This window comes from Crocuta crocuta, unplaced genomic scaffold (genome assembly GCF_008692635.1).
Source record: "Crocuta crocuta isolate KB4526 unplaced genomic scaffold, BGI_CrCroc_1.0 scaffold286, whole genome shotgun sequence".
Classification (NCBI taxonomy): domain Eukaryota; kingdom Metazoa; phylum Chordata; class Mammalia; order Carnivora; family Hyaenidae; genus Crocuta; species Crocuta crocuta.
This window is the reverse complement of record NW_027530979.1, coordinates 967,426-994,266: the sequence shown is the minus strand read 5'-3', so window position 1 is coordinate 994,266 and position 26,841 is coordinate 967,426. Positions and strand designations below refer to the sequence as shown.

Genomic DNA, 26,841 nt, shown 5'->3' with positions numbered 1-26,841 from the left:
GATGGCCTATGCAAAAGCACTTAAACCGTGCCTGGCAGGTAGTAAGTGCTCAGTAAGTGATCCCAATGATAATTAATGGTGATTACAGCACCTTTCCAAGTCCTCCTTCCATCAGTAATCTGAGTGGTCAGTGTGCTGTGGTGAATGTCCTGTATCTACATATTAGAAAAATTAAGAGAACTTGAAAGATTAAAGCATTCAACAGATCAGAGTTTTTAAAAGCAAGTATGGAGTCATTGATTATAAATTTTAGAACTGGAAGTTACTTTAGTGTTTATGCAAAAAGATATTGCTTCTAAATGAGTATGTGCTCTAAAATCTCTTGCAGAAACGCCAAGGGGATGAGTATGGGAAATGAAATTTAAAGAGAGTGTCGAGTGGGAGACTTCGCAGCCAAGATCCTAGAAGGGTGAGTGATTATTAGCAAATGTGACACATGAGATTTTATCACAGCACCTTTGAGGAAAGAGGGGGGAGAAAAACCCCACCTGATTTATTTCTTAGACCAATTCTTACCTGTTATTGAAACTTCCACTGCAATGCCCTTGTCGAAAAGCCTTTACTATTTCTCTATTACTATAACAACACAGTCTACTGCATTCATACACCTTATGTGTTCTCTAGATTAAATTCTTAAGGCTTATTTCCCTGTACAACTTTATTATCCCAGACCAGATTTTGAGTCTTTTCCAAGTAAACTCAAGGGCTTGTCTTGTTCTTACCTTGAAGGTATTCATTTAAAAAAGGCAGGGCTCTCTGCAATAATAATTTTTGCCACTTCAGTCCTTTGTTCCAGATTGAGAATGATGGCAACAATCAAATCCTATCTACTTGTGTACTCCCCACATGAGGGCTGAATAAATCTTTTTGTTGTTGCCATATTTGTAAAGTGAAGAAACCAGCTTTTGTTTCTCTAGCCCAATACACTGGATTGTGTGTTACTAGGCATAGGCAGTGGAAAGGAATGTGCTAGAGACCACTATTCAGGAAAATGTCAACATATGAGATTGAATTGCATCCTTGTTTGTGTTTGACAATTTTCATAGTCATTGAGGGAGGGTATGTCATTTCATCTCCTATTGTGGCGGCACTTTTACATATACTTTAAAAAAGTGTTATCACATATTTATAACAACTTTGGAGGATGCATTGGATGGTTTTAATCCAATTTCACTGATACAAAGCTGAGGTAAGAGTGGGAATAAATGATAGGCAGTGAGGTAGAGGCATAATCCAGGAACAGAATCCCATCAAGTTCTTACCTTAAATCATGGGTTCTTTTGATGATGTCACCTGCTTTAAGGAGCACCAGGCGAGTTAGAATTCAGAGTTAAACACCATCCCTGAAACATCTGTGGCTTTTTCTCTCAGCTGGAAACTGGACTTCTGGGGTGAGATAACTACTTCCGTGTTACTGGTGTGTGGGGGAAGCTTCTGCTGGCCTGGTTTTGTCCCACCCTGGACACAGATTTCTTACTGTGCTTATCAGATAAATTTTCATCTGGTTCAAGAATTTTTGGTGGGGTTCATTGAGTCCAGTCTTATAAAAGAAACAAAAAGATGAATGAGATGACTGACCATACCTGCTCATGTGAACGAGGTCCATTGTGGTCCACATATGTATAAGTGTGGGTGGCAAGGGCATGCGATGCGTTCTGGTGTTTCTTCTTACTCATTAAGGGAATGCTCAAGGATGTCTCTGTGCTGACCTGCCATGGCTTTCTTCTGAGGACCCTGGCCTGGGCTGGAAGGTCACTTCTCTCCATAATCCACTTGCTGACAGCTTGGTTTTGGCTCTACACTTATTCAGAGCACAGGCTCTGAGAACTGAGTTCTAATCATTCACTTTCCATAGAAGGATCTGCCTCCCTCAAAGAAGTTTAATGGTATTCTGGCTGAGGCTAGTGAGAAGTGCTCTCTTCCCAAAATGAACCCAACTCTAGAGGTTGAGAGAGAGAGAGAGAGAACATGAGCAGGGGAAGGGCAGAGAAAGAGAGAGAGAGAGAGAGAGAAGATCTGAAATGGGCTCTGGGTTGACCACAGCAAGCCCGATGCAAGATTTGAACTCATGAACCATGAGATCATGACCTGAAGTTGGATGCTCAACCTACTGAGCCACCCAGGCACCCCTAGAGGTTGAAAACTTAGTGAGCTATGACAGGAGGAGGGATTTTAAAGTCCCATTAACAGGAAGACTCTTTCTTTGTTAAGAATCTAGCGGTGGATGCTCGTGTAGATTCTGATGTTCTAAAACTCCCAGACTGCTGCATTTCCGGATGTTACTGTTTTATGTAATTTTGTACCTACTAACATGACCATTGCATAAACACCAGGGTTTCTGGAGGTGTGTTCCATACAACACTAATGCCATTAGATGATCTATAAACAAAGGGTTTTATGGTTGTGATAGATTGAATTATTGATCCCAGCTCTATTACCACTCTCTAGATCCACTTCCTCTTAATGCCTCGTCATGGACAGAGCATATTCCATTACCCCTTTACTTTGGGCCTGGCCATGTGACTTGCTTTGTCCAATTGATTTTGGATTAGAGGCAGTGTGACAATTCTCAGCCTGGAACTTAGGAGATACTGTACCTTTTTATTGCCCCTTTTGTCCTTCTGCCACTGCCCGAGAACATGTTCTTGCTAACCTGCTGGGTTGAGGAAGGTGAGAGGGGTGTGGAGCACCCAGATCCACAGATGTGCAGCTTGAAACAGAGCTGTTTTGGCCAAACTGTAGATCTGTGAGAATAAATGATTGTTTTAAACCACTGAATTTGGGATGGTTTGCCATCCAGAATTACTGTGGCAATAGGTAACTGACATAGTGGTCAAAAGGGTTTGGGACACAATGTGTGCTATATAACTCCTCACTTCCTCTTTAAGAGTCAAATGCACATTGATATATTAAAGGCTCTGAGAAAGACCACAGTAATGATCACTCTCCAAATTCATTTCATTTTTGTACCTTTATATCATAATAATATCCTATAGAATATACACTTGGAAATTTTTAAAAATTATTAAGGGTTATCTATATAAATCCTAGACTTGCTATTAAGAAACCTGAAATGAACTCTTAGAGCAATTGTCAATGATTTTCAAGCCTTACCAATCAATTAGAGTCTCTACAGTTTCGCTTATTAGTAAGTTCCCATTTACCTTCTCATGACTACTGAACTTCACATCAATGACTTGTATTGTATGGCTTCAAATTTCTAAATTATTAAAAGCTATTTTCCACTGCTGTTGCCAGCCATATTTCAGAGTGATTTTATGATCAGTATAAGAACATTTATTTTAAAATAAATGACCAATGAGTTAAATTGATCAATTTTAATTACTTTCATTTGTGTTTTTCCCTCGAAATCACATATCTAATATTTACTATTAAAGTCACTATTAAAGCTATGTTGGAGTCAAAAAAGAGAATGAATTATCTGGAATACTGGTTAATCCCTGTTCCTTCTCATTTTTGAGAAATGTGGGTCATGTATAGGAGAGCTGTTTTTCAAGCCTAACCACAATGCCAAGCACCAAAGAAAACACAGGGTTTCAGGAAACATGTAAGTAACAACTCCTTTTTACTTATTTCAGTAACTATGTGTCATTGTTGATATCTGTTTATATTATTTAAGAGGCCTTGGCATATGTATTCATTTCAAACACTCACAAATGCTTATGTTTCAAACTCAGCATTGGCAATGAGGTACATGCAATAATTTATATTTTATTTTATCCCAACTTTTTGAAGAATGGTCATAGATTTTCAAGTATGCTGTTTAGCAACCATAAATCCCTATGACCTAGAATGTCTTCAAACAAAATGAAAAGTCAGTTGACCTTTTATGCCCTTTCCTTCTCTTAGGTGAACTTCTTTCTTTACATTATATTTGCCCATGGCTAGTTGGTCTGTATTAAGGTGTTATCTATTAACTGAAGTGTGTTAGTAAAGCTTCATTATTCTTTTTAAGGCATCGAAGTGATACTTTTTAAGGGCATGCTTAAAGACACGCATATGCAATGATAAAATGATCACAGACTTGAAGAACTTAGTCTATTAGGGTAGGAAGACAAGTTATGAACTTGCCAATATTCTGTTCAATATCTCTCAGTCATATCTTGTGTGCAGTTAGAAATTCCTAAGAAATACTCTTAGGGATAGGCCAGTGATAAAATTGGGATTTCACATCTTGAAGTAGTAATAATTTGCTGCTTAAGGGGGTTATAATTAGTGACATAACCTTAATTTGCTTTTCCTGGGATTTAATAAAGTGGTATCAATATAAACTTTTGGAAATTTTTGAATGAACAATTGCAAAAGTTGATCAAACAAGCAGTTAGGTAGCTAGACATAAACCAACCTGCCATTCAGTCATACAGCCAACCACTCATCTACTCTGTAGCCAGCCAACCAGCCAGTCAACCAACCAACCAATCAGCTAAGTAGCCAACCAACCAGTTAACCAACTAGTTGGAAATCAACCAACCAGCCAAGCAACTAACTAGAAAATCAACCAACCAGCCTATCAGCCATTCAACTAACAAGCCAACCCATCTACTACATATCAGTAATTACTGTAGGCACTGGGGGCACAAAAATGAATAAGATATCATCCCTGCCAAAGAAGAGGGATGTTTGGAGTCTTGTTGGAAAAATAATAATTATGGCATAGTATGAGATGAATGTATGATACACATTTCCAGACATGAGTAAAACATGTTAATTCAGTATTCTTGAAAGAGGTCTACCGTAATGGGTTTGCTCATTTTGGGGACCAGAGTTTTGACTGGTTAGTGAGGTAGAAAATACTCAGCCTCACTTTTGTTATTTAAAAAAACATAAGAGGTGCTTTAATTTGAGTTTCAAAAAGCACAACCACAAAGACTCACTATGAATCACTGCCTTTAATCTTTGGAATGAGAACCACATACTGTCCTCTAATCAGTTACCCTAAACATAACTTACATGGTAAACCACATATAATATAGAAAGAGGGCGTAGATGTTAATATCCAGCTCCATCCTCAAGAATTTGTGAAAACTTTGACCAAGCAAATTTAAAGTAAATTGACCCTGGTTTAATCCAGTTGGTATTTCTCCTGTTGCATCAGGTTTAATAACCCTCCGCCAGGTCTCCGGTCCTTCCTGGGCTGAGATAGAAATGCCAGGACCTTATTTTCAGTCTCCGCTAATTCACTTGTTCAAGTTTCACTCTGAGTTCAGAGTTTACAGGCACAATTGACTTCCAAAATGCTCTAAGAAGTGCATACTACTTACTACTCAAGTTACTATATATTTCAGTTTGCTTGGGACAATTCCAGTTAATGCCTTTGTGTGATTGTTAATAGTGTCTAATGACAGTGTTGTGAATGTCTGCGACAGCTACCTTTGTGTCCTACTTACCCTATAGGGATGGGATGGGAGTGTTTGCCTTCAAGATTAGGTGTAAACTAGAAACAGAGAAGAAATGTGGATTTAATGATACTTCCTGTAGGGCATCATTAGTATCTTCCTTGGGGCAGTAGCTTAGAATTCTAAGGTTTTACCATTTCTTAACCCCATCACATGAACTTCATGAACACACATATGCGCGCACGCACACACACACACACACACACACATTCTCTGAGAGCGCAGAAGGCATGACTAACTTTGTGGAGGGCTCTGAGAAGACTCATCAGTGGTGGTTTGAGTTCGGTTTTGGAAAATGAGCAAAGAAGCAGGTAGAAAGAAAACATGTCATCCCACAGTATAAATGTATGCAAGATGACCATTTGGTTGCATCTCTTTACCACAAGTCTGAATGTGTATGTTACTGCTTATGAGTCATAAATGTGCAAATTTATAACTGGTTCTATAGAAAAGTACTAGCAGAAATGTGCTCATTGGTAAAGTTAGGAGTCCAGATACACAAAGGGATATTTTCCAAAGGGATCTACCCTAGTAGATCCATTTTCAGTAGGGACAACCTCACTTCATCCAGCTTTGGATAGAAAATTAGAGCAATCATTTTGCATGTGCTCCATTGAATGATACCTCTGCAGTCTTCAATTTTTTAGTGATTTTATCTTAGAAATATCCCATTCTTAAAAAAAATTTTTTTAATGTTTACTTATTTTGGAGAGAGACATAGTGCTGGCTAGGGGAGGAGCAGAGAGAGACACACACACAGAATCCAAAGCAGGCTCCATGCTCTGAGGTATCAGCACAGAGCCTGACATAGGGCTTGAACCTATGAACTATGAAATCATGACCTGAGATCTACAAGGTAAGCAAATGTTAAATATCACTTATTATTAATATAGATTAAATATACAAAAGTACTTTATCAAGTGATAGTTGAGGGGTTTGTCCTTAAGTCTATTTGGAGGTATTGTACTTGTAGACATAACAAAATATATCTACCTGCAAAGTTGAGATTCTTAGTCTGGCTCTCCTTCCTTTGGCAACTACACTCCCTCTTTGCAGACTAAACCAAACAAGTTCAGGTCAACAAGAATTTATAAAAAAAAATCTGTCAGGATATAGTAATGGGTGTGGGGTGGGAGGGGGGGCGCTAGTCAGTGGGCACAAAGATGCTAGTCTTTGTAAATTCTATACCACTGGTTCCTGCTTTTGCCAGTGCTTGAGCATATTGTTGGGCATAAAGATAAGTAAGATAGTTCCTGCACTGAAGACCTCATCATCCAGTGAGGGGACAGGTACATACATAGATTAGTTTCAATATAACTCTATAAATAGTATAATAAAAAGATAGTCACAGAGGAATGTAGAGGCCCTTAGCTAAGCTTGACTCTCATAAGGTTTAAAGACATATTTTAGGATAGTGTGTGTGTCTGAAAGCCTTTGTAAGGACCATTGTGGTAGAATTTGTGGGATTTACAAATGGATCGTAGGTATTTGCTTTTAGTACAGAGATACAAGCACAGTTTTATTGTAGAACAGACATGTACCTAAAACCTCAGTATGTCAGTTACTTGCTCTACAGTATTTCTGAGCCACCTCTTCTTTATCTGTGACACAGGGGTAATAATACCTAGCTCAGTTCACTGGAATGTAAACTCTACAAGGACAGGGACTTGGGCCTCCTTTGTTGATTACTTTATCTCCATCATTCAGAACTCAGTAAACAGTTACCTCTCCTCAATAAATAATCGTTGAATCTGTTGAACAAATGAAGGTAGTTATTTAGTTTCCAGTCTTCACTTGTCCTCTAGTTCTTTAAAAGGCCACAATTAAGTCAAGGAGAGATTGGAGAGGGTCCACTGGTTTACTATGTGCTTCTCAGTTCTGACTCACTTCATTTTTGTCTTCCAAATGGCCATTTCAAAGATACACTGTGTCCTTATTATTGAGTGAAAATAGCTTCCTTATATAGGAGAAGATGAAAGGTGGAAGAGCAGGCTGTGTTCATGACACTTGTGACTATCCATGTCACTGCCATCTTGCAGTGCACTGAGAAATTTGCAAGCATCTGAAGATGCAGCTCTGTCTATAAAGATGATATCAGCATTCTTACTTTTTCTGTTTTTCAGTGTTTTCAAGTTTTTTTCATAAGTGTACAAGTTTTCTGAAAATAGCATTTTCCCAAATTGTCAAAGAGAAAATTGTAAATGTGCTGGAATAGATCATGTATCAGGCTACACCTTTAATGCAATTCTCACTTAATGGGTTGACATATTTCTCATTTCACTGGAAAGCTGTCACACAAAGGTTACCCTAGAGAGTTGGTAGAGTTGAAAACTTGGAAAGAAATACCTCACTAACGATTCTAACACCAAGTGTAGTTCTTACAACTGGACATGCGGTGACAGTGCCAACTAAGTGCCAACCTAATAGGTCAGGGTACACACCAATGTGCCATCCCTAACTTCTCTTTATTCAATCAAATTTTAGGACCTATGAAAGGTGTTCAGTCAATTTCATGGGTTTAGTCAACTTCAATAAACTTTACTAATTGAAAATGAAGCTATAGCGAACATTTTAATAAGTTTCATACTCTAGTTTATGACATTAGGACGGGCCCATAGGTGAAAAATGAACATTTCTGCAGTGTCCTAGTGTCATCTTACCTCCATGCCACATCAGTCACACACTTTCTGGGCTATATTCTAGAGCTAGTTATCACCCTGAACTTCTCCACCTCTGAAATGTGAAACTACTCTCTGATCACAAACACCTTTGTCCCCCTTTCCACTGTTACTACAAAGGCTGTGTTCTATCCAGACCACAATCTCTTGAGTTCTTTTCTTTACTCCTTGATTCAATCCAGGCACCAGGGTCCATCAAGCAGCCCTTCCCTCCATTAACCTTCATCCTTTTTGATACCTCTGAAGGTTGCAGATCCACACCCCACCCCCCCACATGCCAATTCCTTTCCTTCCTATATTTTCTAGCATCCTTAGCCTGGGGTGACTGTAAGACTAAGTTCTCACCAATGAACATGAGTGTAAGTGATTTCTGCAATTCTACCTCTCTTTTAAAAAGAGAATACCTTGCTCTAGACTTCCCCATCTCTCTTCCCCATGAGGTAGCACACAGATGAACCAGCTAACCAACTTTGACGACACAGATGGGGGTATGATGTAGGAAATAAGGTCCATGAATAAATTCATGAATCCAAGTCTTCTGATCAACTTGAACTTTTCACCTGTGACTATTAAGTGAGAGAGAACTAAACTTATATTTTATTTAAGCCATTGTGAGTTGAGGCCTTTTTGTCATAGCTGCTTAACCTTTACTCAACTAATATAGGACCTACCTGAGGAACCCCATGCCTATATCAACCCAACTCTCTACATCCTCCATGTTTACAGGTTGAGAGCTTCCTGAGATAAGAATACACTGATTATCTTCATTACACAGAAAAAATGGCTTTCCTCTTCACTCTCTCACACTGCCTGGTGGAATTTTCTCATATCCTTAGTAGGCTCTCCTATTCTCCTTGGTAGCTTTTTAAATTGTTCCCTAAAATGATCTCCTGCTTTACAGAGAAAATAAAAAAGATCAGGAAGTAACTCCTTCAACTTCCTGCCCCAGTCAATATAATTACTTGCTGCTGACCTAACATTTTTATCTCCTACCATAATGGAATTTCATCTTTTCCCTTCCCTATGCCTCATCCTTCCACATGTTCTGGGTCTCATGTCCTTCTATCTTCATGAAAATAGTCCCTATTTTCATGGGGACTAGATTAGAGCCATTTTTTTAAATGTTTATTTTGAGAGAGAGAGAGAAAGAGATAAAATGTGTGCGTGTAAGGGAGGAGCAGAGAAAGATGGAAAGAGAGAATCCCAAACAGGCTTTATGCTGTCAGTGCAGAGCCCGATTTGGAGTTTGATCATGACTGTGAGATCATGACCTGAGCCAAAATCAAGAGTTGCATGCTTAGCTGACTGAGCTACCCAGGCACCCCTCTATTTACTGTTTCTAATAAAAATTTAAGTGTTATTTCCCATTTCATATTTTTATTTTTTTAAGTTTACTTATTTATTTTGAGAGAGAAAGAGTGAGGGAGGGAGGGGCAGACAGAGATAGAGAGAGAAAATACCAAGCAGGCTCCACACTTCAGCATAAAGCCTAGCTCGGGGCTCAAACTCACAAACCAAGAGATCATGTCCTGAGCCAAAATCAAGAGTCAGCCATTTAACCTACTGAACCACCCAGGCACCCCTCATTTCCTGTTTTTAAACAGCAACTTAAAACTTTGCTTTAATTTAAGTTGCTAATGCCTTATCTTTTTGCTTTTATAGTCATACTTCTTAAAAGTCTTGTCTATACTAAAAGTGTGTATTTTCTATATATTTGTATATATATACTGATTTTTTTGAGAATCTTATTTAGAAGCAAAAATCTAAAAACTGGATGCAGGCTTTCTTTTGAGTAACTACAGCTCAATAAAGTGTTCCAAAGCTGACTTTTTGGGTAGTATATTTACAAGTAGTTTGATGATATAGATTTATAGCTGATTTTATATACATACATATATATATTTTTTGAGCATAAATGAATGGAGAAAAAGAGACAAACAGAGGAATTTCAAATGATCTATGTAAATAACAGGCTCCTCCCCTAGGGAATGGAGCTTAATTCCATCCTTTTTTTATTTTTATTTTTTTTTAAGTAATCTGTATGCCTTACATGGGGCTTGAACTCATAACCTTGAGATCAAGAGCTGCATAATCTACAGACTGAGCCAGACAGTTGCACCCAGTTCTGTCCTCCTGAGTGTGGACTACATCTAGTGATTCATATCTGAAGAATAAAGTATGGAGAGAAAAAAAAAGTACTAGCTTTATAGCAGAGAAATCTGGCAAACACCACCTTAAGCAAATGATCAGTATTAACACCAATAGTGATAAGTCATGTTGATATCACATGCCCTCTGATATATATGATAAGAAAGGCATTGTCTTTGACATTCTTCCCCAAAACCCATAATGCCAGTGAGGTCATAAGAAAAACATCAGGCGAACCCAAACTGAGAAGCATTTTATAAAATATCTTACAAGTACTCAAAATGGTCAAGGTCATTAAAACCAAAGATAGACTGAGACACTTATAGACCAGCAGCAACTAAGGAGACATGGCAACTAAATGGAATGTAGTAAATCTAGATGAAATCCTGAACAGAGAGAGGGCATTAGGGAAAAACCAATGAAATTTGTATAAAAGATGGAGTTTAGTTTATATTGTTATGGAATAAATGTTTATTTCCCTAAAGTCCATATGTTGAAACCCTAACTGCAACATGATGCCATTTGGAGGTGAGGGCTTTGGGTGGTAATCAGGTCATGAGAGTGGAGCCGTTTTGAATGGGATTAGTGCCTTTATTAGAAGAGGCCAGAGGACTATCTAGCTCTTTCTGCCATGTGAGGATACAGAGGGAAGTGGGTTCTCACCAGAACCCATTCATGCTGGCACCTTGAAATCAGACTTCCAGCCCCTAGAACTATAAGAAATTAATGTTTGATGTTGAGGTACCCAGTCTGTGTTCATATGTTACAGCAATCCAAACTGAGACAGTAATGAACCAATGTGATTTATTAGCTGTGACAAATATACACTATGGTTATGTAGGATGTTAGTGATAGGGGAAATTGGGTGAGTGGTAAGTAGAAGCTACTGTCATGCTTTTGCAATTTTCTATAAATCTAAAGATATTCTAAAAGAGAAAGTTCATTTAAAAAATCCTGTAACGTGGAAGGCATTGAAATTGAATTTTACAAAACCACAGAGGATCTGAAGAAACTATAGAGAACTCAAATAGTATGTGCAGGTACAAACTTTGAAATTTATAGTTGAGCTTTTAATATCTTGACTTATGGAAAGAATATATGGATGGAGATTCTACTTTTAATTGTATAAATTTATATCACCAAATGGAACTGAAATATATTAAGAAAGCTCAGATTTTGCAATATTTATATATTTGGCAAAATATTCCAAAGAATAATAAATAGAATATTTTTAACGGGTTTTTTTCTTGCAGAAATTATCAATGAAATGTACTCTTTTCAAAAAAATGTTTATTATTTTGAGAGAGAGAGGACGTGCATGCAAAGGGGTGGGAGGGGCAGAGAGAGAGAGAGGGAGAGAGAATTGCAAGCAGGCTCCATGCTGTCAATGAGAGCCTGATGTGGGGCTCGAACTCACAAACCATGAGGTCATGATCTGAGCTGATATCAAGATTTGGATGTTTAACCTACTTGGTTGGGTGGCTTAACCTTTTGAGCCACTCAGGAAGCCTGAAATGTACTCTGAATGGAGGCAAAATCAGTACCTGTGACAATATTTGGGGTAAACTATATATGTATTTCAAGTAGAAAAATCAGAATTGAGAATATTCTCTATGATTAGCTCTGAGTTTACCAGGTGCACTTCAGGACTCTATGGAAAGAGCATTTTATTAGAGAAAAGTATAAACAAGTGTCAGTTTCAGGTGTCAGAAATTTCAAATGTGTTAACAACCAAAGTAAAATTCTGAAGATTACAGTTGATTAATAAATTAAGAATAATAAAATCATATTAAAAATACATTCTTAAATAAACATTGAAAGAAAAGGGGGTACCTGGTCAGTCAGCGTCAGTCAGACTTCAGCTCAGTTCTTGGTTCTTGAGTTCGAGTCCCAACTCAGGCTCAGTGCTGAAAGCTCAGAGTCTGGGGCCTGCTTCGGATTCTGTGTCTTCCTCTTTCTCTAACCCTTTACCCACTCTTTCTTTCAAAAATAAACAAACATTGAAAAAAAAATAAAACTACATTCTTGGGAGCCTGGGTGGTTCAGTCGGTGAAGCATCCAACTTCGGCTCAGGTCATGATCTTGCAATTTGTGAGATCGAGCCTCACATTGGGCACCCTCCTCTCCCTGAGGAGCCTGCTTCAGATCTTCTGTCCCCCTCTCTCTCTGTACCTCCCCTGCTTGCATGCACTCTCTCTCTATCAAAAAATAAATAAACTTAAAAAATAAAGAATACATTTTTCAAGGAAATACTAGTGACATATTAAGACAGATGCAACGAAGCAAAGGATAGAAACACATGAGTATGTACTCCAAATAGTTATTCTGTTTATTTCACTTTTAAAACATTCAGGTAGTCAATGTAACAAAGTTTTTTTTAAAAAGTATAGAGTTTGTAGAATTTACCATAAGTAAATTCTGTGGTCACTCAACGTATAGATCTTTCTGAGCAGCCTGCAGACAGACATTGGCTCCTTATTCATTCTGGTATCTCCAGCAGGCAACACGGGGATATTTAGTCCATTTTTGTTGAGGGGATAAATGAATGAATGAACATTTTCAGCCTGTGATATATTCAGTGGTGTTGCCAGTAATGAAAGGTAAGCAGTAGCAAAGCTTGACATCAACACTTTTCCTCTTTGCAGTATATGGGCATTTAATACCTGGGGAAACCCTGTTCAGGTGCTCATGGTAGAGACTCAGACGCTGAGTGGAACACCTCTTTCACATATGCTCCCTCCTGGAATCTCTGTCTCCTCATTTTTTAAAATTTTGAAGTTTTTAAAATCTATAAAAAAGTTGAAAGTCTAATATAATGAACACACATGTTTTTCCACCTAATAAAATTAATAATACCCAATGTGGTAAATACACTTACATTTTCCCAATTGTTTCCAAAATATCTTACTGCGTGGCCTGTTTCCCCTAGTCTTGTATCTAATGAAGCTTCATGCATTGCATTTTTCTGTGTCCCTTTTACCTCTTTTAATCTAGAACAGTCCACTGCCTTCTTTTGTTCATTGTTTACATCATTGACTTTTTTGAAGAGTCTTAGAGAATGTTCTACATTTGTCTACTGTTAAGTTTTTTAAATGTTATAAAGTGAATTAAGAACATGTGGCCAAGGTCCCTTTCATTAGAAGATGTTTTAGATAACTGGGCTTTTAGCCATAAATGGCAGTCACAATGTGACTGTGTTCATTTAACATACGGGTCTCCTTCCCGTGTAGTTAAGGAAAAAAAACCCCAGTTACTTCAATGAAGAGGTAATCATTTAGAATTTACTGATAATTTCTTCTTTTCAAAAACATCACATAAAATTCCCACTAAATAATATCTGAAGCCCAATAGATTTGAAAACAAATTTTTTTACAAGCTATATATGTAAAGCACCTTGCTTTTAGTTTACCTTTGCAGCAAATATGTACTGTGAGCACATTTGGAATAAAATGACATGTCACCACATGCTAATTATGATTTGTGTGAATAAATAGCCAAATAGTGGGATAAAGAGGTATTTTTAATTTTATTCAGTTTTCCTACACAATATCATCTTTTGGTCACTCTTGGTCACTGCATTTGGTGGGAGGTGAGGGGGAAGAAGGCAGGAAATAAAGAGGCATAGGCATCCATCCAAATCAGTTCTTTCATTTCAACAGACTGACTTGCATTGAATCAGTGAATAGCATTTATTTGGCTTTACTGCACTAAGTGCCAAGAAAAAATAAAGAGAATAAAAGATGGATCTTGCTTTGGAGATATTATTTTCTAATAGTTTAAATAAGGGAAACACTGATGGAAGTTTTTCCACTTATCACATTTTGCAATATATATGTTATATTTATAATATATATTATCTTTGGGGGATGTTAAATTTTATTTTAAGTGCATCATTATCTGTGGCCCTAAATCAGTTGTCTTTCAGCATCTTGTGTAGAAGATGGTAGTGTTCCATAAGTACCTTTTCCCCAAATGAACTCAAATTTGTTCCATGCATATTGCTATTTTCAAATTGCTGTCACACATGGTCTGGGTGAATTTCATCTGCGTTGAAATTTGGAGGATGCTCTTGACAGACGACAGTGCGGGGCCCCACAGGGTGAGAAGAGAGCAGTGCCAGCCTGGTGGAGAATAACATGACCTTAAGTCTGCCCTCGAAAGACAGCAGGAGTGTGTGGCTCACACAGCCTCCCCAGCACCTCTGCGCAGGGCGGTGGGTCCTGGGATGTACATGGGAGAAAACAATAACTACATTAGCATTCAGAGCCACTCAAAGTGCTGCCTTCTTCAGTGTCATCTGCAGATGGGAAAGCTGGGGATCTTTAGAGGATTTTTATGATAATTATAATACCACTTATATGCTCATCCTTCTCTGTAACATTGCTCATGAAACAACTACCTAACCCATTCTGCTGTTGTTAGAGGATGGAAAAAATTGAAATAACACAATTTCTTTGTTTGCATGGAAGTCTCACCCAGCAGCATACATTTACATGCATTTAGAAAATATATATCATTTCTGGCACCAAACAGTATTAGATCAGTTCCTTCACCTCTCTGAGATTTAGTTTCTTCACAAGCAGAGAAGAAATAAAAAGATCACTCTGTTTATGTCTCAGAGTTGCCAAATGATCCATTGGGAGAAGGAATGTATATGGAAAAGCTACAACATGTATTATTACTACGATTACACTCGCCCTCCCATATGTACATGACCACGTGCAGGCATGGAGATTATGGACATCAAGAGTGTCCACATTCAAGCAGAGACCTCTGTGGAGAGTTGGGGTGAACAGAACAGAGTGGTGGGGTGATGAAGGATGAAAGTTTATTTGTGGGGGTGAGAAGATCTCCCAAGAAAGTCTTGGGACCTTTCTTTAAAGTCAGGAAAGAAGACCGTGCTGATGGCTTCTGAGAGGCACCTTCTCCCTCTCTCTCTCCATCTGTCAAAGTTCAGCTTACCATTTCCCCACCTGAGTCTGTGGTGGGCATCCCTGCCCAGAAAGATGTCATGGTGTGGTGGAAAGACTAGGACTCCAGACAACAAAAACCAGGCCTGAGTCCTGACTCTTCCCCTAATTTGGTATACGACCGTGTCCACAGTACTGAATCCTTCAGAGTCTCATTGTTCTTTTTCATGTGACAATCTTAGCATTGTTATGACCATTATGTAACAGAAGGTGTGAAGCAGCACATAGTGGCCTTTGGGAAATTGTAGTCTCCTTCACTCGAAAATCTTGAGCCCACATAACCTGGATTTCTTCATTTTGAGAATGGGGATAATACTTATCTTTGAATTAATGAGGCAATATATATAAGTCTTAACACAAAGCCTGACGCATGGAACTGTAATGAATTTACTCAGGATCCAACTCTTTTGATCATCTTCACCTGGAGACAAACTAGGAGCAGATGTGGGAGACACTCAATGCTTTCTAACCTGTTTTTCCTACTTAAACATTTACTGCATGACCCCTCCCCTATCCCAATCTAGCTGGAAGTCCTCTTGAGTCTATCTTCAGAATCTATCCACTTCTAGGCATCTGGGTGGATCAGTGGGTTAAGCATCTGTCTTCAGCTCAGGTTATGATATCAGAGTTTGTGAGTTCAAGCCCTCACATTGGGCTCTCTGCTGTCAGTGCAGGCCCTACTTCAGATCGTCTGTCTCCCTCCCTCTTGGCCCCATCCCCTGCTTGCTCTCTCTCTCTCTCTCAAAAATAAATAAACATTAAAAAAGGTATCTATCCACTTCTTTTCACATTTGCACCATTCAGGACAAATCCAATCAGTCCCTAACATATATCTGGCTAAAAGTCTGGTTCAAGATGGTCCAATCAGTATAAAACTTAGGGCATTTGTCAAATAGGTGATGAAGGCATCTTGTTCTTTCCTCCTAGACATGGAGGAGATGGCATGAGGTAGTATGCAGACTGGTGGCCATCTTGCATAGGCAGCCTGAGGATGAAGCTACCACAGTAGGAAGCAGGGCTATCAGAATCTCAGAGAAATGGAGAAAAATCCATGCCTAAAGCCCTTTCTTCTTCTGAACTTTTCAGCAACATGAACTAACCAATGCTCTCTAAGCCATTTTTGGGTCTCTTACAAAGATTCCTAATGGCTACATTTTTATACTCTAAACACAGTGTTCTTTTCAAACAGAAATCAGAGCATGTCATTGTCTTCTCTGCTTGTCAAGTTCTTTGGTCTTGTATTCTTCATTAGATTGAGTTTGGCTGGTGTGAGCTCAGACACATAGAATACAATTTGAATGGTGTCCCTGGGATTTTGTAAGACCGAGGCCCAAGTCTGATCCTGCCTTCTATCTGGTTGTTTCTCACTCCTGGACTGGAAATGTCTTCTTTGCCGTAGGCTGGAATTTGGACCCTACCTGCCAAATCATGAGGCCATTACAAGTCATGAGGCTGCTACAAGCTTGTCCTAGCATGGCTACTGCCTCAGGACTCTTACAGTACAGCTGCTACCTTGCTGCTTTGCTCAGCCTACTAGATGGGCATCACTTAGATTCTGTCATCTGCCTTGAGAAAGTCAGATGGTACCACCCATTGGACTCATCACATCTAATATACACAAGAGCTTCTTAAACTCCTTCCTCCTTCCATCTTTTCAGGTAGTTTCTCTTCTCCTTCTCTAGACTGTTATGGAGGATTCAGAATGGCTTGTGGCTGATCTCAGTTAAACTCTAGGGAATTCTTGACCGTTTTCCTCTAGGACATTCTTAACCATTCTCCTCTGGGATATGTTGTTGTAAAAGGAGACAAAGAATAAAGAATCAGGTACTATAGGAAAGTGGACTGTGAAGTGAAGGAACACTTAACTAATAAAAAGAGGCACATATAATATTTAAGACAGCTACATTTTCCATAAACCATGACAATAAAGGAAAGCCAAATAATTTATTCAGCTATATATCCCTTTCAACCTCCTGGACTTTCTTTCTATTGTTTCTCACATATGGAGTTGAGGCAGACCAGAAACTAACAGGGAACAAGTTTCATGGAGAAGCCCTCAATTCAGCCCTCTAATACCATAGAAGATTTGTACTATAATTTGTAGTTGAGAAACCTGGGGGAGGAGGCTTATAATCATCAGATGAAATGTCATTAGGAAATATAATTTCCTAAAAGAAAGTAGGTTGACTGGGAACCTAGAATCTCAAATGCTCAGATCTTTCCTTTATAATGGAACTGAAAAATACCTCTTAGTCTGGATCTTCCTTTTAATATTTCTACCATTTATTTTGATTTCTAAAAGAACTGAAGTGAAATCCTTTATGTGCCAGACTTTAGTCCTATGATTTAGATTCATCAAAGGTTTGGGTAAAAAGCTAGCAAAAGGCATTTTAAATCTCTCAACTCTCCTTGTTACTCTTACATGATTGGAAAAGGATATCACTCCTGTAGGAAGCCTGAGCTAAAAGCCCCACCACCCACTTCCTGGATGACTGGCACAAATAGATTTGTTTCTCTGAACCTCAGTTTACACATCTGTGAAACAAAAGATGGCTAAAAACCCTTCAACTGTTTCTGTGACTCTTAACTTCATTTGGGGCTCTGTTTGGGAGTAAATTCAGAAACAAGGTGGTGGTGTCAGTGGTTACTTTTCAAAAAAGACCAAATGTGAATGGGCATTCAATCTGAAACTGTTTCTATTCACTATTGGGGTTTTAAAAGTCAGGTTAGTCCATAGAATACTGATGACTGGATTTCTCTGATAAGCTCTGATTTGATGATGGCAGTAGGCATATAAAATACATTCTCTTTATTAAGGAATCTCCTAGATGTAAAACTTCCCATTTATAAATTTCACAGATGTGAAGAAAGTTGCCTACCAGAGCAGAAGTGTGTCAGCTCTGCCCAGGAGGTGGGGTTAGTGGATGCTTGTATTTTTTTGAACAAAAAGTCTTAAGACTAACCTTTGAGACTTTAAGCCTGGTGCCAGTTTAATCTTGTCTCAGGTCGCATTGCACAAATACTTCTAAATTGGGCCTAGATACCATAAAATGCTCCAAGAATGTCTAAGGGCTTATCAATGGGAATTTTATTATTATGATAATATTATTCTTCTACATTTTAATTTTCAGGAAGAGTAGATTCTTACCTAATTTTGGTGTGTGGGGGGAGAAAGTTAATATATCCTTAAAAAGGTGATTTAAAATATCCTGGGTACTTATTTTTATAACAAAAGAATATCCAACCAAGAGAAGTTGTGAAACATTCATCCTTCTAATAAAGATTTTGAAACTTAGGAGAATTTTAAAAAATCCATAATTATTTTTCAGTTAGGCAAAGAGTCCTTCTTATGAAGGGCTGGGTGTGTCCTAATGGACTCTCAAAGGTCTTCCTGATCTACTCACCTATGACTCATCTATGACCTATGCCTCTGTTAGAAGGCATCATTGAGTAAAGAGTAGAAACCCAAGATGGCCTTCAGCAATGTGGAAAAACATCAAGAAATGGTCACACTGTTTTATATGATAGCAAATGAATGTTTCTGTTGGGAATTTCTCATTGATGACATAATCATTCAGGTCTGGGACACAATGACTAGTGTGATTTCTTCGGGATGACATGAGGCAAGTGAGGAAGGACGAGGGGCAGGCCATCCTGCAATAAGGGAAAGGAGGAGAGGGATGGAAGGAGAACTCCTTAGGTTCAACAGGGTGGAATGGGGTTCCTTTGTGCTGAGCTGAAACAATATGAAATGGGAAAAGAGTGGCCGCAAGGTCCATCACTGCTCTGGATAATCTGAATTAATTATGTTAATAAGTGTTTCTTCAAACTAATTTGTATCAGAAACATGCAGGTTGACTCCAATATACCATAGACTTAGGAAGGCATCTTGGTAATACCAGTGGCTGGTGACAGAGAAAGAGCCTCTGGGGGAATGGAGGAGCTAAGAGGATGGACCAGAGTCAGAGTCAAATGTCAACTGTGGAGGTTGAAGAGTGTCCTCATGGCCCTCAGCCACTCGACTGGTCACACTGTCTGCCTGCAGTCTGGACGGGCTATGCTGAAGTTACAGACCACCTGTTTTATTCTAGGCACTGAGGGCAGTTTTACCAATATAACCCATAATAATCAGATCTGTGATTTTAGCTTTAATAATATAATTTAATTATTTATAGAAGAGACTATTAACATCAATCATAATTAAGAAGTTATTTTTACTAATGGCTTTTTGAGAGCTGAAACATTTATCACATAGAAATCATTTAGGGAGAACTAGTTATATATTAAAAAACTACCCATTTGAGCAGAGTTTGGGTACATTTGAAAACTCTTCATATATGCTGAAGATAAAAATTTATATTCACAGAATAATGCTTTATAGATAAGTCACAGTTTCAGAAAAGCACATAGTAAAAAGCTCAATATTCATTAAGGTAACTTTTCATATTTTTTTCCAGAAACTGTCTTGAATTTATACATCATCATAATAGAAATATTCTCAGAGTGCCTGGGTGGCTCAGTTGGTTAAGCGTCTAACTCTTGATTTTGGCTCAGGTCGTGATCTCACGGTTCATGGGATTCAGTCCACACTCTATGCTGGCAGTGTGCAGTCTGCTTGGGATTCTGTCTCTCTCCCTCTCCCTCTGCCCCTTCCCTACTCCAGCTTGCTCTCTCTCTCTCAAAATAAATAAATAAAAGAGTAAAAATAATAGAAATATTCTCAAGGTTACCCACTCACCTTCCTTAAATATTAAGGCATTGTTTTCTAGCATCCAAAACCAATCAGCATGTTATACATGCTACATATTACTGCCTATTGCTTTGATAAATTTCTGCATATCACTTAATTCCACATGTTACTTTATGACAGAAACTTTTATATCTCCTTTCGGTTTAGTTAGCAGATACCAACTGAGCATACAGAAACAGCCAAGGCAGTGTATCTGCTAAAGCAGTAGGATGTGGGCATGGAGACTCTGAGGCCAGGCTGACTAGAAACAATCTCGGCTCCACTGATGAACCACTTATCAACTGGGAGGCAGATCCAGTTGGGGTGAGGTGTGTCCCATGCCATAGATGTCCTTGGGAAACCAAGACACATGGGAGGCTCTTGCATCTTTTATGAAAAGTTCAAGGAGACATCTACACTTGAACTTGGTAAATAGAAGGCAGATAGGATCAATGTAATATTGGAATTGTAATCATGACTAGATTAAAGAAGAATATTATGTCTAATGACCATGAAAAAATGCACTACTGTAAAAAATAAAATGGATATATGATACTCTACAGAGGCTAACTAAGAATTTGTTGAGTAAAGTCACTAGAGCCTGGAAATGCCAGGTAATATAAAAGCCAAAGAGTTTAGGAAGAAGAGATTAGTTTGAAAAAATGTTCTTCGTGTTATCTGGAAAAAAGCATAGTGCAGCAGATAACACTGAGCACTGACTTCTGTCCTCAAGAGGCATGATTGGATGAACTGAGTTGCCAAACGCAGTGCTTCCCCAACACTGGAGTTCTGGTCTCGCTTGCTTCCTTCTGAATTTATTTCTACTTCGGAGTGGAATTCGGGTGAGCTCCTTTCTGAAGGGAAAATCTGCATATAGTGTGGAAAACTGAACCCTTCTGGAAGGATTGACTGCTCATGGGCAGTAATTGACTCTGCAGTGGGTGCTGCACTGTGGAGATGTTAGTGAGTAAAGTATTGGGCTAGGCTCTGAAAATCCTCTATTTGACAATAGTATTGAAGGGAAGGAAGGGGAGGATTGGAAGGGGACCGGCAGAGGCACAAACCCATTTAGCAGGGAGGAGGGATGTGCCAGTTCAGATCTCTGGAGACTGGGAAGTCCTTGGAGAAGTTCTGGGAGTAGAGGGACAGATGGAGTGTGGAAGCAGAACACAAATGTCATGTGTGGAGAGCGCCTGGTTTGCTCCAGCAAGGAGGATCCTCTGGTAGAAATTATCAGATGAAATGCCCTGGTTGATAGAATGCAATGTCAATGTCATCTTTTTTTCCCAGAAAAATAATTTACTTCTCATTATGCTTTATTTAAAAGCATCCAGTAAATAACACTTAATTGAATTTCAAAACACATTATTAATTTTCACTTTGTCTGCTTGTTTCTTGTTTTGTGAGCTGGTAACGTAATCTACTCAAAGGTAAAATACAGATTTTACTATATATGCAAAATTAAGTCTAGAGTATAAGCAGATAAGAATATTAAGCAGACCTCATTTTTAACAGTTGAACAACTTGAGTGTTGTTACTCGTTCTTTCAATAGTTGCTGAGGAAGAGGTCCATCCATCCTTTGGACGGTGTTTATTGCAGAACTGAATATTGTTTCAAAGTCTGTGACTCCACCAACATAAAAAGTAGAAATTTAGCAGAATTAGAATAAAAATGTATTTCTAATATCCTATTTTCAATCATCTCCAATAGTTTCATCCTAATGCTATTCATTGGCTAATAAGTGGATTTTCCCAGCAAAGCCCTGATCACCTCTGAACTTTAAGGTAAGATGTGAAGTCCTTAAGATCACAACAGACAAAAGAATTTTGGTTATAGACACAGTTCTGATATCCATACAGCACATCCTATGTTTACTGAAAAGAACAGGTAGTTAAGTATCTGTAAGAATCAGTGTTTGCATAGAGATCTCTTATTTTGAATATCATATTTTCATTAAACATATTTGGCATTTACCAGGGACAGAACACATATATGAATTTTCTAGGTCCAAGAACACGCTGGAATCTTAGGGAAGAGAAGAACATGGGATGTTTCAATTGCTGGTGAACTGATACTGTTTTGAAGCTGTTCTTTGCTTACATTGTAGCAAGCAGCTCTAGCAGCCTTGAAAGAGACTATGAGAGTTCTAATTTTTACTTGTGGTAGAAGCAGGCATCCAAAACCAAATGGTATCTTGTCTGCAAGGTAAATGAGAGTGGCACTGCTATGGTGAAGGTTGTGCTCAAGGCATCAGGACCTGGAGACGCTGGTGTCAAAATTCTGACACAACACCCTTATTATTTCCACTGAGCTTAGAGATACAATTTAGTGGAACATTCAAAAATAATTGGGAATGGGATAAGCATAATTTTCTTGTACTTATCAAGTCATGTTTGATATTTATATAAAAATGAAATTAAATAAGAATGGTTACTGTACTTGCTTTCTGTAGTTTTAAATACAAGTGGGAAAATTAATTGTATTATATTTAAAAATTTTTTAAATGTTTTATTTCTTTCTAAGAGAGAGAGACAGCATGAGCAGAGGAGGGTCAGAGAGAGAGGGAGACATAGAATCTGAAACAGGCTCCAGGCTCTGAGCTAGCTGTCAGCACAGAGTGCGACATGGGGCTCGAACTCATGAACTGTGAGACCATGACCTGAGCTGAAGTCGGTTGCTTAACCAACTGAGCCACCCAGGCACCCCAACTGTATTATATTTTAAACATATGAAACCTGAAAGACTGTAGATATTTTTTAAAAAATATTTTTTAATTAAATTAAAAAAAAATTTTTTTTCTAATGTTTTATTTATTTCTGAGAGAGAGAGAGAGAGACAGTGTGAGCAGGGGAGAGTCAGAGAGAGAGGGAGACACAGACTTGGAAACAGGCTCCAGGCTCTGAGCTGGCTGTCAACACAGAGCCCAATACAGGGCTCAAACCCACAAACCGTGAGATCATGACCTGAGCCAAAGTCGGACACTTAACCTACTCAGCCACCCATAATTAATTAATTTTGAGGGACAGAAAGAGAGAGCATATATGCACATCGGAGAGGAGCGGAGAGGGATGGAGACAGAATCCCAAACAGGCTCCATGCTGTCAGTGCCAAGCCTGACACGGTGCTCGTTTTCACAAAATGTGAGATCATGACTTGAGCCAAAATCAAGAGTCAGATGCTTAACGAATTGGGCCACCCAGTCGCCCTGATACTTACTTTTTAAACAAACTTTTAAACCAAAATAAAACTGGTTTAAATGTAGTGTTAACAGTAGCAAGGACTTCCACCTCTAACTAAGATGAGAAAACAGTGGCTGGATTTACTCTCACACCTGAAACAACTAAAAAGCAGGGCAAAAATAGGAAATAATGGTTTTGAAGACAATGGACATCAAATAATGAACAGTAATCACAAGGAGACAGGAAACAACCAGGGCATGATTGCCCCTGCTTACTTCCAGGAGACAGTTTCCAGGCCACCGTATGGGGCAGGGGGACCCAAGTGGAGCCTGGCAGCATCTCTGAGTCAAGGAGATGAAGCTGGGACTCCAACAAACACATTAAACAGTTATTATGTTTACATCCCATGGGTTTAAAATTTTAATTAGAACATACAGGATATTAAAAAAAAGACTCAAATCAAATGCCTAGAGATGAAAATATGTCTAAGATGAAAATATACTATAGGTTAATAATTTAAAAATCTTAGTGGCCTATCAATCAAATGGAATTAATGATTACAAACATTTATAAGAAATGCTCACCTAACCACATCAAAGGTGTCAAGATAATGCACACTGGGAAGGCCAGCCACTTAGGTTCCAATCAGAACTGGATTTTGGCAGAATGATAATTGGCACTCCTTCTAATTTTCTTTTAATGTTTTTATTTATTTCTGAGAGAGAGCGAGCGGGGGGGGGCGGTCAGAGAGAGAGGGAGATACAGAATCTGAAGCAGGCTCCAGGCGGCTCTGAGCTGTCAGCACAGAGCCCAACACGGGACTCGAACCCATGAACTGTGAGATCATGACCTGAGCCGAAGTCGGACCCTTAACCGACTGAGCCACCCAAGCGCCCAATTGGCACTCCTTCTAAATGATACATTTTTAGTGTTGGTTTCACATTGGTTTACTGAAGGGAGGAAAAATTGATTTTGAATTAATTAAAGTTATGTATCTCTTCATGTTGAAAATTCAAGATTCATTATGGTCAGTGACTATAAAGTATATTTCATATATAGTCACTTTATATAAATATGTATCTTGAATATATATTTAGAATAGTATTTCTAGGGGCACCTGGGTTGCTCAATCAGTTAAGCGTCTGACTTCGGCTCAGGTCATGATCTCACAGTTTGTGGATTTAAGCCCCGCATTGGACTATGTGCTGATAGCTCAGAGCCTGGAGCCTGCTTCAGATTCTCTCTCTCTCTCTCTCTCTCTCTCTCTCTCTCTCTCCCTCTCTCCCTCTCTCTCTCACCCTCTCTTTCTTTTCCCCTCCTCTGCTTGCACTCTGCCTCTCTCTCGCTCTCAAAAATAAACATTAAAAAATTTAGAATAGTATTTCTTCTCAGTGATCATTAATTCAATTTTGATTGATAGGCCACTAAGATTTTTAAATTATTAACCTACAGTATGTTTTCATCTTAGACATATTTTCATCTCTAGGCATTTGAGTTGGGTCTTTTTTTTAATATCCTGTATGTTCTAGTTAACATTTTAAGCACATGGGATGTAAATATAATAACTGTTTAAAATGTTTGTTGGCTAACTATCATCTATGTCACATCTGGTTTGGTTTCATACTGATTATTTACCTCAAAATGTGCTAGATATTAAAGAATGTACACCACTACTTCTATGCATGCTGATGATTTTCAATTGGATACCAGCAATTGTAAATTTTACCTTGTTGGATGCCAAACATTCTTATATTCCTCTAAGTATTCCTGAGTTTTTTCTAGGATGTGATTCATTTACTTGGAAACAGTTTTGGCTATTCAGGCCTTGCTTTTCCTCGTCATTAAGGAAGACCAGAACAGCCTTTAATTTAGCTCCAATTTTGCCCCCTAGGGAGGAAAATCCCTCCAGAGTACTTTACCCAATATCCTATGATTTTTGAAGTTTTTTACTCGGGCTGGTGGGAAAAGGAATTATTCATGGGTCTGTGTATTCTCCAAAGGTTATATTCTTGATTCCTTTCAGGTCTTTCCTCAGCCTTGAGTGGTTTCCTCACAGGCGTGTGCTGATCAGTAGATCGTTAGCAAGGACCCTCTGCAGCTCTCCGGTACCCTACAAACCTAGTCACTTTGGCCTCTCCATCTCCTTGACTCAGAGATGCTGCCAGGCTCCACTTGGGTCCCCCTGCCCCATACGGTGGCCTGGAAACTGTCTCCTGGAAGTAAGCAGGGGCAATCATGCCCTGGTTGTTTCCTGTCTCCTTGTGATTACTGTTCATTATTTGATGTCCATTGTCTTCAAAACCATTATTTCCTATTTTTGCCCTGCTTTTTAGTTGTTTCAGGTGTGAGAGTAAATCCAGCCACTGTTTTCTCATCTTAGTTAGAGGTGGAAGTCCTTGCTGCTGTTAAACGCTACATTTAAACCAGTTTCTGTTACTCATAACTGGATGGTGTTAATCACACAGTTTTTGAAGACAGAGGCTACTCTGTAGGATATGCTACATTTCCTCCTCCATACCCACACACCACTCTTCAACTTGCTCTTTGCTACNTGTGTGTGTGTGTGTGTGTGTGTGTGTGTGTGTGTGTGTGAAAACCAGAAAGCTTACATGGAAAGGTAGTAAAAGTTTTACTGTATACAATAAGTTAGTAAATTGCCAGTAAATAGCTTTATATAATATATTATTTGGTTTCAGAATTTCAATTAGCTGCAGCTATTGACTTCAGTCAATGTCAGACTGAGTATGGAGAGTCTCAAAGTGGGTGTCATAGCTTTACTTGTAGCCTATGACTTGCTCAATTTCAGCAGAGAAATTTTAGTGCCACTTCCCCTTGCTCTTAACTCAAGATGCTAGCCAATTTACAATTGATCTGTTTTACATTAAGTAGGGGTATGAAGAAATTAGGTTATGTGGTACCACCTTTTTAACTTATTCCAGCAGTGTCTTAGCTTCCCTTAAAGACTTGCCCTTTAATCCAGCTCTGGCACAGCATTTTTCCTCTTGTTCAAAACAAATATGAGACTAAGCAATTAATACCAATTAGAATGGCTATTAAAACAAATCATAAAATGACAAATGCTGGCAAAAATGTAGAGAAATTGGAACACTTTTGAATTGTTAGTTGGAATGTAAAATAGTAAAGCTGCTGTGGAAATCTGCAAGTTATTCCTCAAAGAATAAACTATGATTTGATCTAGAAATTTAATTTCTGGAAAGAAGTGAAAGCAGGAAATTGAATATATAGCTGGACATCTGGCATTATCATACATTTGTACATCCAGTCGCATTATTCACCGTAGCCCAAAGGTGGAAACCACTCAAGAGTACATTATTGTAAGAATAGATAAACAAAATGTGGTATATCCACAGAATGGAATATTATTTAGCCTTAAAAAGGAAGGATAGTTTGATATATATTACAACACTGATGAACCTTGAAGACAGTAGGCTGAGTGAATAAGCCAGTCACAAAAGGAACAATATAGTAGGATTCCACTTTGAGGTGCCTAGCATAGCCAAATTCATAGAGGCAGGAAGCAAAAATGTGGTTGCCAGGGGTTGGGGGAAGGAGGAATGGGGAGTTGGTGTTTAATGGAGACAGAGTTTCAGTTGGAGGAAATGAAAAAGTTCTGGAGATGGTTGGTGGTGATAGTTGCAAAACAATGCAAATGCACTTAATGTCACTGAACTTGACACTTAAAAATGGTTAAAATGGTA

General features: G+C 38.6%; 1 long non-coding RNA gene across 2 annotated transcripts in view; it reads left to right on the top strand.

Annotated features, from left to right (window-relative positions):
- Positions 1 to 326: 326 nt before the first annotated feature.
- Positions 327 to 26,841, top strand: part of LOC144236520 (uncharacterized) — a 72,741-nt gene continuing 46,226 nt past the window's right edge. The window contains exon 1 of one of the 2 annotated variants that reach the window (XR_013336584.1): positions 327 to 409. This is a non-coding gene — a long non-coding RNA (uncharacterized LOC144236520). Of the gene's footprint in view, positions 410 to 3,398; positions 3,569 to 26,841 lie in introns of those variants that run through there. The other variant, XR_013336585.1, reaches the window with a different exon arrangement.